Raw genomic sequence first — 10,653 nt, 5'->3', positions numbered from 1 at the left:
AAGTTAGTTTCAATACTAGTTCTCTATTCCCCCTAAACTAGCAAATCTCCTTTGCTCAGGAACTACGCTAAACGGATTCCCAAGAGAGAGGAAGACGTGCCCCTCGTCAGTGAAAGGAAATGATTAAGTCAATCATGCCCAGACTGCTACCTGACAGGAACAACCTTCAACAACCCATGACCCCAGGGCATGTCAGTGACTGTCATTTTGTGGCTTCTGGTCCTGAGAATGCCCACCTTCCGCCAAAACATACCAGTGGGAATGAATCTTCCCTGGAAGGTTCGTAGTATTCGAACGCTGAAAAGATCTGCCTTAAGACGGGAATGGTAAAAATTCCATGCCATTCGGCATAGTCAAAGCGGAGTGCAATAATTTACTGTGTAGAGGCTACATCTGCGCTCCAGTGGAAGAACTGCTAAATCGTAAATCAAGGGGTAACTGAAAACTGATAAAAGCTACAACCCTGGGTTAATTTCTTTTTGTATTCTATATGAAATTGCGCACATTTCCATATATAAAACTTTATGTAACGACTAATTTAAAATGGTGCAAACATTACGACAATCGGACGAAAAAATTTATGATTTTTTGATGTAACTGTACCTAAGTCAGAGTTAACAATGTTATGGGTACATTGTAAGGTCCATTGGAGAAGCATGGGAAATTCAACACTGACGAATAGTTCTGAATTTTACCCATCATTTCAGCTACTGGGACACTCATTAAGGGGACTGCTCGGTCCATGTTGACTTTTTCATTGCTATTTCTTCACCCTCTTCACTTGGGGAGAACTTTGATGAACGTGTCTCCTAGACTATGGAACCAATAGGTTGTTCTGCACTGCCACAGAATACAAAGGTAAGACATTGGACCTATTTCATTCTGCAAGCAATTACAGCGCCCAGAGTGTCAACACGTTCAATAACATATTTATGTAAACGAATTATAATTGAACTTACTAATTAATTCTTTATAGATTCATAGTTAATCATTGCTTCTGTAGAATAGCTTGATCAGGCATCGCATTTCTAATTGTAATTGAATAACCATCACCCTCTGTAGTGTGAATTCACATTGGTACTGCAGAATAAGTTTCATAACATAATACATTACAAGGTTTTAAGCTCTGAATACGGAAATTAAGTTCACAGGTGGGAAATCAATTCTCTTTCAGAAGAAGATCTATACTTTGATTATAACCCAAAACAGTTTGTTTTTCATCTTCCAAGGTATAACTTTTACAATGATACCAACTTGCTATCAGTGCTGTTAGAGTTTTTTCTTGTGTTTTGAGGTATATTTTGATTATGCCTTATTTTGTGTTTGTGGTTATGAACACTTATTTTTGAAGTACTAATGATAAAGTGGTAAACAGTTAATCTATTTGTGGATGTAACTAAGTAAAAAAAACTACGTCAAAGTATTAGTATTTTGCGCAATGAAGTGTCAGTTCGCTGCTTTAAAATGTATGCCAAAGAGAGGATGTAATTTTAATGAGAAAATGTTGGTTAGATTAGTGTAGGATACTTTTGATATTAAAGAAATAAGCTTTGCTCTGTCAGAAATAAATTTAACCTTGGGAAAATGGTGTGTAAGGTAGGAATCCTGCCGAAGATTTTTAGAAAATAAAGTTTAAAGATCCATGTGAGTTGTCAGTAAAACAATATCTGGTTGCCTGTGTGTTTGCAATAAGGTTACAACGTAGCACGCATTATCATTGCATGGAATCATTGGAACATTAGTCTTTATGTGTAAGCTGCCCAGTTACCACCAGATTACCGAGTGCTTTTCTTTTAGGTAATTATTGTTGTTATAATAACTATATAGACGACGGCGAGTCATTTGAAAGCATTTCAGTCAAATAGAATATGTGCAGGGATTTGTAACGTTTCTTTTAAGGTAATAAGACGGCAGACTGTCAATTGTTTCGTCCCATTTTGTATCTTGGTTTTTTACCTGACACCCCTCAACCTCACTCTGTGACATCAATATTACTCTACGTTCATCTGTGTGTGTGTTTTTTTAGTTGTTAAACTAGTTTCATAGTTCATCTTAATGCCTTTATTTTGTCTTGTATTGTTGAAATTTCCTGTTCTTAGCCCATTCAGTCACTTGGTCTTTGCAAGTGCTGTCTGTCCCAGAGCCAGAGCTGAGGTAACCGATATTTGACTGTGCATTGTCTCTGCAGCCACTATTCATGCCATAACAATCATCCTGGTGTCATATTTAATCAGAATACTTGTTATTTATTGTGGTACATTGAAAAATGAAATAATCAAATAAATGGTCAAAAGGACAGGTACAACCTCCCAAAAATGATGCCTCAGTATATAATGTGACTCCAGAGTTAGATTTTAGATGATGCTCAGCGAGTACGAAGCGGCACGAAAATTTTTATTCCCCTTTCGCCGCTTGTCATGATCTGATTTAACAAGTCTGAACTTGTCATTTCTCGATTAATTTGACAGTACCATGATATTATCTTTGGCTATTATTGTTGAATTGATGTATCAATCTATGAGTTAAAGGTAAATAATGATGATTTTTATCAGCAGTAGGAAATAAATGATATTGACTACGGGCTGCTCTAGGAGCAAGAGCCCGTGCTGGCATAAGACCAGCTTAATCTCAAACAACAATAATGATATTGAAACCAAGGAGTTGTCCTGGACATTGAAAAATCATTGAGAAGTTAGAGTCCTTGCGGGGAAAAATCGCCATCAAAGAAACCAGATATTAAGTACCAGAAATTATGACTTCAGATAAGAATATAGGGACTTTACTCTCAATGTTTTTTTCTTCATAATAAACAGAAGAGAGATTTCTACGCTTCAAAGGAGCACACAACCAATCTGTTAACATCGAATCCACTTTAACTTGGGAATGTCTTACGAAATGAATGAATATACGCTGGTCGTTCTATTCTGCCCTACTACGTAGTATGATGCCCTTTGATCTGGATGTATACTCTGTTTTTTTCATCTGTCCATCAGCCTGTGGTGTTTTTGTATGGTAACACTGCGTCCCGGGCTTTAGACAGTTACATTCAACGATTATAATAATATCCTATTTCGAATATTAACGGTGTAATTCGCATACAGTAAATTATTAAAACACTTTTCAGTTGCAAATGTACACACAGATATACTTTTATTTACCTAAAACTTACACATAGCGTAACTATCTAAAGCCCGGGACGCAGTGTTACCATACAAAAACACCACAGGCGGATGGACAGATGAAAAAAAACAGAGTATAGTAGGGCGACATTGACCACAACCTCTGCTGTCACCTTCCCTCTGAATCTGGCAACGGTTGGAAGGTTTTCTTTAGGTGTAAGTTACTTCCAAGGGACAGTGGGTTCGATTTTAAAAGGGTTTCTTTCTGAATATCAGAAATTACAAGAATGTCATGCGTAAAATTAACAGACTGTCATATTATTAATAAAAATAACAATAATGATGATAATAATAAAGGTAGCCCATAAAGACACCAAAAGGGTAGAATTTATAGCTTTATATTTCGAAGAGGCCTTTATATTTCGAATTATAAAGCTATAAATTCTACCCTTTTTGGTGCTTTTATGGGCTACCTTTATTGGATGGAGTTCTGGTTGAACAGAAAATATATCTTAGTCACATACACACACACACACATATATATATATATATACTATATATATATATATATATATATATATATAATATATATATAGAGAGAGAGAGAGAAGAGAGAGAGAGAGAGAGAGAGAGAGAGAGAGAGAGAGAGAGAGAGAGAGAGAGAGAGCTAAATCGTAACATTAATCTCACGTCATTAAAAAACCTTTTTGATTGAAAACGCAAAACTCTTCCTCTTGTAAACAGCCCTTAACTCCACCAACAAAACCTCAATCTCAACAGGCAGGCACAATGAAAACTGGAAAAAAAAAAATGAAGCCGAAGAACATCCCCAATGCACACAAGGTCTTGAAATCTCCAGTCATTATAAATGAGTCAGTACAAATGAATTCAGGCAACCGCGCGGAAAAAATAGTAAGTGAGTTTCAGAATTTAATTCCGCAGTTTACTCTTAACGGTGTTTTGATTTGTGTCATTACAGTAGTTGCTGTTGCGTACGAGCTCTTGGATTTATTTCCATTTCGTAGCTTCTGTTCTTCTGTCACGATTGTTGTTTAAAGAATAGTTCTTGGTTGACCTTTTTTGGTTGCGTTAATCTCAAAGTCCGTCTTTTACTCGAGGCTTAGGCCTAACTCCTCTTTCTTGATCTCTTAGTGTTCCTAAGTATCACAGACGTTTTCTGTTTGTTTATTTTTACGCTTTGATACGTCTCCAGGTCCTACTGATTCATGATCATCCGTTTCTTTTCACAGATAATGTATTTGCTTTCCTTGCTTTGATTTTATCTGGGTTTGTCCATTCAGTGTACATAGGAACTCCAGTTAAGAAATCTTAAAAATTGAAATTATGGTTGAATTTTAGCTATAATAAAAAGAAAATTGACATTCAAACATTAATGAAAGATACGATTGACCAAATATTCATAATGGATAAGTGTGAGGACAAGTGAAAGCAAAAAGGTTCGATTTTAAGAGTGAAACTATAGTTAATATTCTCAAGTTTTTTTTCATTTGTTGTATCAAACACCTTTCTGCGATATTAATAATAATAACATATAAGCCGAAAGAGTGTGATGGACTGAATCTTAATCTTTGGAAAGAGATCTGAGGGTCCAGACAACTCTCGTTCTCTCTCTTCCTTTCTTGCTCTCTGTCTCCATGTTCCGCTTCATTTCCCATTCATTCATTCATCTCCTTTTATTTCACAGCCGGAACAGATTTTCGCTCACACGTTGGAAGGACGCAGTCTCCTCAAGGCTGCGGAGTCGGGGAGTACAGCAAAGGAGGGGGGAGTGATGGAGGGAGTGGCGCGGGAGGTTGATGACAAGAAGAATGAACATTTAGAAATAATTATTTATACTTTGCTTTCATATTCATACCAGTGGGTATATATTCCGTATTCTTCGCTTCTCATTTCTTATTTCATCAATATTCAACTTTTTAACATCGGGGAAAGTTACTTGTCGTAATGTGGGACTAAAATATACGGAATCTTAATTTTAGGGAAAGTAAAGATTCAGGGCCAATTATATATATCTTGGGCCCATAATAAACATCGTCCCTTAAAGTTTAAGCTTCCCTACTCTTTATCTCCACCTTTTGTACTCTAAATGAACTTGGTAACTAATAATCTCCAAGCAATCTCCACCTAGCTCATATCTTTGGCCCCACTCTTACGAAAACTCTCTTAAGCTCAGGTGCACCTTGTCCTCACAGATGTAGGCAACCGAGGAAATGAGCATTTGAAATCCCCCTCAAAGGGAAGAATACGAAGTCCAGAATTAAGCGTCACCCTGCTCTGCCCTCTAAGGTCATAGGACAAATCATTAACCGAAGCGACCTGTGACTGCATATCAACCTGTAGTCCCTCCGCCGGGTTGAATCCATGAAAGGCCTCTGGGCAAAAGTAGAACTATCTGCGCCCAAGAGTCAGCTGCTGCCCATAGTTAGTAAATGTCTCCAGAGTGGTTGTTGAGTTCCCTAGGAGGTCACCTGTATGTTACCGCCATTACTGAAGACTGGGCCTAATGAAATATTATCTGCTTAATGATACTGGAAATTCAGCTTGACAGTTTGAGAACAATCACTGAAGGCTGTTTAGTACTAAAGGGATCCGTCGAATACCCCCTAAGCTAAGTAGAAAAGTAGATGTTATCCTTGATGGAAGGAATAAACTGTGAATCAAGTGAATAATTACTGAGGGTCGTTCATTTCGCACAAAGTCTGGCAGTGGAATAATTAAATTTGACTCACTGGATACAAAAATTAACACTTACGCGTAGCTATCAGTGCCACTCATTGCGTCATAGTACTTCTGGTTAGGTCCGTCATCCACCCACCCACTGGCTACCACACCCCCTGAACGCCAGAAATCGGTAACTGGACCTGAGGAACGATGGAACGGATTTTGGGGGAAATTTGGGACGATTAGAGATACGTTAGTGGGGAACATCAAAAGCCCGATCAGTTGAATATTTTCAATTATAAAGATTCAAATCTGGGGTTTTTCGTGTACTCACATACAAACACACACACACATACATATATACACATATAAATCGTAGAATGAAACGTTTGTCCGTGATCATAATGAAAAAAATCAGTATAACAATATTTTATACAAATGCCCAAAATGGGGACTTTCTATGCTTATTCAAATGAGGCAGTTAACCTCTGTCTGAGATGACAAAGTACCCACAAATAGCGGCCTGGATATTTTAGTAATAGTAAAGAAAGAAAAAAAAAAGCGAACAATATGGTTATCCTGCATAAAAACGCAGGTATCAGTTTCACAGCAGTAATGCTAGGGCTAAGTACGTTTAATTATAGTAATATTAATTTGAACTTGGTGGAGCAAGTCTTATGTAATGTATCCAGTTATACGGTGCGTGTGTGTGTGTGTGTGTATATACATATTATATAGAATATTTCAATATATACCGTTATGGCAAAATATCCACGCGAATTAAGTTATTTCATCAAATTAATGAAAAAAATATGCGACAGACTTATGCTACAAATTATTTCGTGAGTCCTGAAAAGATTAAGTTATGTGCAGGAAAATCTACTCATCATTTGCTGTATTTGAAACTTCTAAGAAAGACAGTTAAAAGAAGGGAGCAGGAAATGAAAATAATACTTGCAAAATTAGTGATTTCAAGGATATCCATAGATCGCATTCGGTTATACAAGACATTACTAAGACTTTTAAGAGTCCTTGGCAAGTGACTACATCGTTCGGGTTCGAGTTCGGACGCCTGAGCGGTTATCTTCGGACCTTCGAGTGTCGACTGTAACATCGTTGGGGGCGGTATACGTTTATCGGGAGTAAGATAAGTAACCGTTTAGGTGCGTCCACACGGTAGAACAATGTCCGGCGGACAAACATTGTTACCAATTAACAATTGTCTGCCGGTCTTGGCCTTGTGAGCAGAGTAAAAACAGTGGTATACAACCTCATCTGGTACCACTGTTTGTTGCCAGATCTACTTCCATAGTTTCAGCGCTTATGACGTCATCTTGCTTCGCCTATGATATGGTAACAATGTTTGTTCGTCGGACATTGTTCGATCGTGTGGACGCACCTTTTTTTCCGCAACGAGTATTCAATTCCTTCCTGATTTATCGTAGCGTAATTGGTTGTGTTGTGAAGTTTTTACGAAAAAACATTTTTATCACGCGGTTGAGATTTCCATCGGTTGCCATTTCGTTGGACGAGTTACCATAAACCCCGGGCTCCTGCAAGGTAACACTGGAACTTGACTATATTATTGTTAATATTGTATAATTTATTGTTGAGATTTTAAAAAATCCTGCTGCATAGCCAGTCTCGCGTACAAATGTTTGGCCGTCATTATACCTATTTCTGTGGGCGTTTGCTCGTAATTTGACGTGAGTATACGCCCAAAATTTACAAGATTTAGAGTAATTTCGCACATCTCTTAAACTTTGTCGTTTCCAGGATGTATTTTGGTAAGAGTTTGACTCGAGTTCCTGCTCTAACGGTAAAGCTTCACGCATGATTAAACAGCTCTTTAGCAACAGGTATGTAGGTCTTTTTTTCCGCTAAGCTCAGTCTTGTCATAAATTTTATTATTTTTCATAAATTTACTAAATTTGTAATAAACAGTTTTTTTAATTTGCAGATACTGTTTTTTTTAACAGTATATATCTTATCCTCCACCCATCTAGGGGCGTCGCCTCTGGAGGGGTGGAGGAGCTCCCATGTTCTGCATAGTAGGTCGTATGACCTACTATGCAGGTTCTTGGGTGGTTTTGAACAACTTCTCAAACTTAATTTCAGGTGGTAAGTGTAGACTTGATTGCTTATTTTAATTGTAAGTTCAGCTAAGTATTAGGTGTTTTAAAATTTTCTAGGCTACCTTCCACTCAGTTAATTCTGCAAAAGCTCGCTAAAGTTTGAGAAAATTAATGTTTATGCCATAAACGCAATATTCAACATTAAAAACTATTAAATCTATGTAAAAGTCTGGCGTCTTGGTATGTTTCACTTTAGAATTTTAGCTTCCTAAAAGTGGATTGTTTGTGGTTAGGATAAGTTAGTTGAGTTCTTGGCCAGTTCATAAAGGTTTTGACAGATTTAAAATTTGTAGATATAAAGTTGGTGTTAGACTTTATTTTCAGGGGATTCGAACTTGGCATTTCCTGTCTAGCAACCGGAAATTTCTGGTTATAGGGGGTTTTAGGAAGCTTCCTAAATGTACGGGTCTTTTACGATAATATGGCTTGCTTACACAATAGCTAAAGTCTTGGAGATCATCGAAACCATACAAAAATTTCCCCAGACAGATTATGTCCAGGGTATTGTTTGATCATCTGCTGTTAGCAGATGGAATTCGTTTTATGAAGTTTGTCAGTAACTCGTACCATAGGTACTTGAAGTTCTTGTTAACTGACAGCACGAAAGCAATTGTTTAGTTGAAAGTTGACATTTTAAGTCGTGGATATTTCTGCATAGGATAATTGGAATATCTCTTTACTTCGAGTGGGGTGTAGTAAAGTTGTTTGTCAGGTATGTTGGTTAGTTTTGATACTATTAATATCTTACTCATAGCATAAGCAGCGCAATTATAATGCTAATATTGAATTAACTTGATTAACATAGGCAATATGCCGCTGAATAATCCTGATGGGTTCCGGCGCTTGATCCTCAATACCTAGGTGCTGTAGTCTTTTTGGTAATGACTAGTGACAAAACTGATCAATGATGATGTAATAATCTACTTCCAAACAAGAGCTCACATTACACACCTTCGTTGCTTTAAAATTCAGGGGTTTCTTTAACTTAGACCTGAAATCTCTTAAAGATTTAAGGCATCTTTTTAAGGATACGACTTTAGAACATAGGATATGGGTTATCTTAATTCTGATTTTGGCGATTTTCAGAATATATTCTAAACACTAATAAAATTTCAGCGGTTTCTACGTATAACGAAAATCTTTTAACTTTAAATGGCTTCAGAAGAGGTGAAGCATTAAGTATAAATGTATGTTATACAGCCTTAGTGCATAGTTAATATAAAATGTAAGAGATCATTTTACTCCAGATGGTTAAAAGTTTTCGGTGGGTATAACAATATTTAGGCACTGATTGGAGAAACTTGACTCATGGTTTCTATAAGCTAATCATCCTTGGAGTAAAATATATCTTACCTTTTTCAAGAAAAAATCGTTAAAATTCTCTTTTATTTTTTTAAGGAGTTTCAGAGTAATTGCCGTAAGAACGTTTTCTTCTGTCGTATTTGTTTTTGTGGTAGATCTAGGGTACTAATCCGCTGCGGCCTAGACTATGGCAGTTGCGGTTTTTCTATGCAGTTTTACCTACTGAACAAGAATTTTAAGTAAGATTTATTCGGACGATTGTAATTAACCCACAGGGGCTCTTACTAAACACGGCGAAATACATTAGGCCCCGTCCACACGGTCGAGCTTTGGTCGACAAACTTTGTTCGATGTGACGTCAGAAGCGGAGAAACCGCGGCAAAGTTCTGACTTTTCTCGTTGTTTCTCCGCTTCTGACGTCACATCGAACAAAGTTCGTCGACCAAAGCTCGACCGTGAGGACGGGGCCTTAGATGCCCCAATTCCTGGTGGCTTTCGTATTCGCGGGGACGAACGATGCGGTCATGCGGAATGCTTCTGTAGAAATACCGTTTTTGTTTCAGGTCACAACTAGCTGGAGGAACCAGAATTCGAGAAACTGTGCAGACACGGGCGGATTTGCGAACCTTGCAGTTGCAGGCTGATATTTCTAGGTATCCAAGTTATCGGCAAGATAGATTTAGCCTTCTGTTCATTATTTTTCTAAATTTTCCATGCTGCTCTTTCCATTAAAATCTTGATCTGTTTGCAAGTTAGATTCCTTTGTTGTTCTTTCGTAAATCTACAGTTTGTGTATTTGTTTTATTAATAAATGAATAATGGGTCTTTTGAGTGTTCAGTTTTTGACTACTTCCTCGGTATTTTGTATAGGCGAAAACAAAAGCATGTGGAATCTGGTTTATCATACGATGACAGATGTTGGTCAAAACTACCTAATTTACGAATATACCAGATTGTTTTAACAGTATTCATATGAGTGAATACACATGTAAGTCCTACATCAAATTCTAAACTTAAGCAAAATAATGTAAAGCCTCCCTCATGGAATTTTTAAAAATATCATTGTTAAACACTTAGTAGAAATGTGGTTTGGGTATTGGTTGTGGCGACTCGAATACCATTAGCTAATTTGCGGGACAAAGAGCTGAAATCTGACTCTCTACTAATGAATAACTGTACAATACAAAGAGTGCCGTTAAATGTATTTGGAACAAACGAAATTATGTAAATGACGTCATTTTACCAATTTTAGAAATTTTTACTTTAGAGCAAAGTGTAATTAGAAGGTGACTCAGTAAAAAATTAGTTTCATGGAGCTAGTACAAAGAAATTATTTCCATTTATTGGTATGAAAATTTGATAATGTGATGGTCAGCTACGCTTCCATGGACAAAGGTCTTAAGGTGCGTCCTCAC

At 37.1% G+C, this 10,653-nt stretch overlaps 1 long non-coding RNA gene across 1 annotated transcript; it reads left to right on the top strand.

The window, feature by feature from the left end:
• The first annotated feature begins 7,237 nt into the window (after positions 1-7,237).
• Positions 7,238-10,042, top strand: LOC135196024 (uncharacterized). Its single transcript, XR_010310281.1, has 3 exons — positions 7,238-7,361; positions 7,578-7,660; positions 9,802-10,042. It is a non-coding gene; the product is annotated as an uncharacterized LOC135196024 (long non-coding RNA).
• The last annotated feature ends 611 nt before the right edge of the window (positions 10,043-10,653 follow it).

Source organism: Macrobrachium nipponense, chromosome 17 (genome assembly GCF_015104395.2).
Source record: "Macrobrachium nipponense isolate FS-2020 chromosome 17, ASM1510439v2, whole genome shotgun sequence".
Classification (NCBI taxonomy): Eukaryota; Metazoa; Arthropoda; class Malacostraca; order Decapoda; family Palaemonidae; genus Macrobrachium; species Macrobrachium nipponense.
This window is presented reverse-complemented; position numbering and strand designations above follow the sequence as displayed.